The sequence below is a fragment of the Mustela erminea genome, chromosome 2, assembly GCF_009829155.1.
Source record: "Mustela erminea isolate mMusErm1 chromosome 2, mMusErm1.Pri, whole genome shotgun sequence".
NCBI lineage: Eukaryota > Metazoa > Chordata > Mammalia > Carnivora > Mustelidae > Mustela > Mustela erminea.
In genome coordinates this window covers 14,369,158-14,374,216 of record NC_045615.1, presented here as the reverse complement: position 1 = coordinate 14,374,216, position 5,059 = coordinate 14,369,158, and the positions used below count along the sequence as shown (strand labels likewise).

Sequence of the window (5,059 nt, the reverse complement as noted above, 5' to 3'; positions counted from 1 at the left end):
TCTCCCTCTTTGTCACATGAGGACACTGCAAGAAGGCAGCCATCTGCAAGCTGGGAAGAGAGTTCTCACCAGAACCCGACCATGCTGGCACTCTGATCTTGAACTTCCAGCCTCCAGATCTGTGAGAAAATAAATTTCTGCTGTTTAAGCCAGCCAGTCTGTGGTATTTTGTTATGGCAGCCCAAGCTGACTAAGACATTATATGATCCAGCAATTCCCACATGCAATCTGGCCCCAAACTTTCTTTCTGATATATTGTCATCATACCCAGGCTTAGTCCTGCAGATTCTCCTCGTCCCTGGGCTGGCACTCAGGCTAATCTTACCATTTAGGATGCCACTCAGCATCGCCCTACCTCAATATTCCACCTGCTTCTTGAAGTTTCCCTAACCCTCTCATTGGTAAAGGCATCTTTTTCGTTTGAACTCCCCTAGCATTAGGACTCTCTCTTTTGTATGACACCAATCACATTGGGCTTTGTCATAATTATTTTTGTTTTTGTCCTAGTTTTTCCAGTGGTCTGTAGGACTACTGAGGACAGAGAGGGAGTGAGTCTTACAAATCTACAAATTCCTCCTAGCTGACATCAGTGTTTGACACACTGCAAGTTTTTAATAAAAATTGCTTGAAAAATGAATATGGGGAAGCTAGAAAAGATCTGTAATTAACAGTATGAGAAATTAGCACAGAATTAAATTTAGGAGCATGTCCCATACCCGTGTCTATTTTCTGTCATATACAATTTGGTCTGTGAATAGGAACAAATGTCAGTCACCAGTGTGACCACGTTAGTCCAGTCATTTCTGCTGCACAGATGTACCAGTTCTTGTCGCCAAGAATAACCCTTCACAAAAACCTTACTAACCTCACTCCTGACATAAGCACATGGCAAAACAATCCTGGAGATTCCAGAAGGCCTCATGAAATCACAATAGGGAAAGTCGAGAAGGGCTCTCCTCAGAGCCCATGCGTGGAACAAAGGACAAGGCTGCTCCAGTTTAGAGTCTGAGGTAAGAAAAGGAGTTGTGCCCTGTGTCTGGGGAGGGATCGGCCCTGAGAGTAATGGCTAGTGAGCAATTATAGTACTCTATGCCAAGTATTATGCTGAGATCTGCACTGCCTGGTGTGGGAGCCACTAGCCACAGGTGGCTATTGAGCACCTGAACTATGACCAAACTGAAGAATGGGATCTTTAATTTAAACTTAAAAACAGATGCTCTGGTTATGAGAAAATATTTAAGAATGGTCAGAGCTAACTGGGGCATGCAAATTTACCTCTTCAACAAAATTTTGTGAGATCTAAAAACAAAGCAAGTACCTCTGATGAAAATTTAGCATTGAATTGATGGGCATGGTAAGTGTAAGATACACATTAGAGTCTGAAGATTTACTCTGAGTAAAACAATGTTAAAGATCTTTGTGATCATTTTTGTATTGAGTGTTGGAATTACAATATTTGGGGTTATATCTATTGGGTTAAAACATAGGATTAAAATTCATGTCACATGTTTCTTCTGACTTAAAGTATGGTTACTAGAGAACTTAAAATTCCATCTACACTTCCATATACTTCTGTTGAACAGTGCTTTGTGTTATGCTAAACGTATTAACGTACAAGGTCGAATTTAATCCTGACAACAACTCTACGAAGTATGGCTAGCATTATTATCATCATTTTTATTTATTTATTTATTTATTTTTTTTACAGAAGATGCTCAGAGAGGTTTAACAACTTACCCTAAGTCACAAGGCCTAGTGATGGAACCAAGAATCAAATAGAGGTAGTCTTATGCCAAAGCTGGCAGTCCTCTACGCTATTCTATACTCTCTCTCTGGGGGCTAAGGGGTAGGCCTGAGCATGCAGGACTTTCCGCTTGGGTGCCAGAATCACAGAGGGTCTCAGAGACAGAACTTTTGGTACTATTTTGGGAAGATGCTATACATACCGCATAGGCCATTTCAAATTCTTAACTATAAGTATATAAAGAACACTACAAGTTTGGTGACCCTGCTTTTGGCATTTCTTAATTTTGTAATACCCCGGAAGTCTCAAAAGAAAAAAGAAAAAGGAAGAAACCAAATCCCTCTAGACTTCTGGGAGTCCCTGGTATTACATTAAATGACGTTCCTAGATGCCCCAAATGCTGCCTTGGATAGTTTTTAGTCAGTAGTATGAGGGATTCAGGAATTGAGCAAGACAGGTCTAATGCAACAGGGAGACAGTGTGGCCTGGCAGCAAGATTCTGATGAGAACCTCTCCTCCTGCGCTGATGTTATTAGCTAATTGTCCACACGAAGGTGACAAGATGCTGAGGTAGAAGGGGAAGAGTGGAAAGATGGGAGAAACATTTGACATTTTCCAAATCCAAGTTTTCTAAGAGGCTGGCAGAAAGCTGGGAAGGTCATTACTGTATGGGCCCGGACAAAAGTCATAACCCTTCCTGCCTCTTGCCCTACAAGGACCTACTCTGGGACCTGGCTTTGCCATTGTTGGAAACACAGATGCACGGTGGGGACAAGACACAGTCAGGTTGTCAAGGAGAAGAAGGAGCTCCGTTAGACAAGGGAAGGGCCAGCTAGGGAGGAGAGTACACAAAACCAAGGCTGGACTGGGGCAATGTAAAGCTCTGCCCAATTCCAGTTTTGCCTGAAACTCCTTTGGGTTTGCTTTGGACTTCTGGAGGGAAGGCTCAACCTATCACATAGTCCAGGGTTTGATGGAAAAATTAATTGTCGTTCATGGAATAGTGAAATCAGAGTCCACAATTATGCAAAGTGACCTGAAAGGGCTGGCTTTAAATGTGGTGACCTTAACCTGAACTGTTTATTATGCAAAAATCACAGGTGTTGTGGGCATTTGGGTGGCTCAGTGGGTTAAGCCTCTGCCTTCGGCTCAGGTCATGATCTCAGGGTCCTGGGATCGAGGCCCACATTGGGCTCTCTGCTCAGCAAGGAGTCTGCTTCCCCCTCCCTGCCTGCTTCTCTGCCTACTTGTGATTTCTCTCTCTGTCAAATAAATAAAATCTTTTTTAAAAAATCACAGGTGTTTTTCTTAAGGGCTCAGGGCTCCTCCCTACATTCTCTTGGGATTAGTTGAACATCAGAGCTTAAAGAGGGAACCAACAAGGATTCATTTGGGGTTCCTGAAATGTGTTCTTTTCTTTTCTTTTTTAAGATTTTATTTTGGGGGGGGCACGTGGGTGGCTCAGTTGGTTGAGCATTTTGACTCTTGGTTTTGACTCAGGTCACGATCTCAGGGTTGTAAGATTGAGCCCCAGAATGGACTCCATGCCGATGGGGCCTGCTTAGGATTCTCTACCTCTCCTCCTTCCCCCTGCCCACTCACATGCTCTCTCTCTCTAAAAAAAAAAAGCCAAAACAACAACAAAAACACACTGATTTTATTTTTTAAGTAACCTCTACACCCAACATGGGACCTGAACTTACACAAAACCCTGAGATCGAGTCACACGCTCCACTCACTGAGCCAGACAGTTGCCCCAAGATGTTTTTTTTCTTATGAACTGTGTCATATCTATGTGTTTGGAGCACTGGTCTGTCTGGAATGAAGGGGCGATGATACTTTCCTCACATGAAAAGTGGGAAAGTTGATGTTTTTCCGCTTTCCCACTTTTGGATGCCTTTATAAGAAACTCCTACAACTGAATCCCACTTGTTCCTTTAAGGGTTTCTTCTAAAATAGAAATATCTCAGGGAAACTTAAGAGACTGAACAACTCACAAATTACTGTGAGATGGCTTAATTTTCTAACACCTGTTGACCATTGAGACTATAGATGTTTCCAAGGGGCTGGGAGGACTACAGTTGAAGGAAATAGAAATGGATATTTATTTATGTACCATTGCACCCCCCGCCCCCGCCATGGTCATGTATGCAGTCTTACTAAAACTCATTCACTGTTTGAAAATCAAACTCCAGACAACTGCATGAATCAAGCAAGGCTGAGACTAGGGGATGAACCAGAAACATTTTTAGGTCCCTTCGTTCTCTGTGAGGTCACTCTGTCTGTCCTCTGCCCCAAATCCCTTAAGGCATAATTGAAGCTTTTCTGCAAGAAAAGCAGGACAGCTGCTGCTAATTTAATTACATCCAATTTGGTGGTGTTTACTGAGCCTTATGTGTAAGGCACCTTCTTAACAGTGTTCCAGACCTACACAACATTCACCCCCACTTCCTTGCTCTTAATAACCTGACCCTTGCGCTCCCTGGCCATGCTGACTCTTCAGCCTCCTCCGAAGGGGATGGGCCTCCAGGTGGCAAAGGAAGGCCTCAGTTAAAGCCAGCTGCTCTGACATTCTGTTTTATTTCCATCGATTCTGATGCGGACACAATGCAGGTTGCTATAGAACTGCTAGAGATAACTATAAGAGCACATTAGAGCATGTAAAGCGTTATTTCAAAATGAGGGAAGAAAGGAAGACAGACAAAGAAGGATCTTCCTGCTGTCAGTTATGATTTTTACTTTTATTTTCCTGTTTGCAGAGCACAAGTAACGGGAAGTGTTTGCTTCAGCATGTCGGTGAACTTGGGGCACACAAATAAAAAGAAGCAAAAAAAAAAAAAAAAAAAGCCCAAAACAAAACCACTTTTTTAAAAGGCTCTTGCCCCCACTGGCGTCAGCTCCACCCTGTAAGGAACTAAAGCAGGAGCGGTTTCTAGAGACAAAAGCAGCTCCCTTCTCATCTCTGAAAATGGTGCCTTCCCCAAATTGCTTTTTCATGTTTCCCTCCTTGGAATGTGAAATGACCCGGTCCCAGCACTCTACTGTTAGAGCCCATGGTGTTATACACACGGGGTAGCTGTAGCTTTTGGCAGGGCCCTGGGGGAGATTACAGGAGTTCCAGGAGGGAGAGGAAACTCTAGGGCTGAGGCACTGTGCTTGCCTTTGGCTGAAACAGGCTACTTCAAAAATGGCTCCAGAAAAAGAAAGCCCAGAGGTGGTGAAGAGAGAGCAAACAAACTTGCATTTTCTTTTTTAAAAAGTGGAAATTGTTTACTTCACCTGCAAAGAAGAAGTCTCCCTCAAAAGGAGAAAAAA

General features: G+C 43.1%; 1 long non-coding RNA gene across 1 annotated transcript; it reads left to right on the top strand.

Moving 5' to 3' along the window:
• The first annotated feature begins 948 nt into the window (after positions 1-948).
• LOC116584257 lies at positions 949-5,059 on the top strand. Its single transcript, XR_004283125.1, has 3 exons — positions 949-1,010; positions 1,709-1,781; positions 4,504-5,059. It is a non-coding gene; the product is annotated as an uncharacterized LOC116584257 (long non-coding RNA).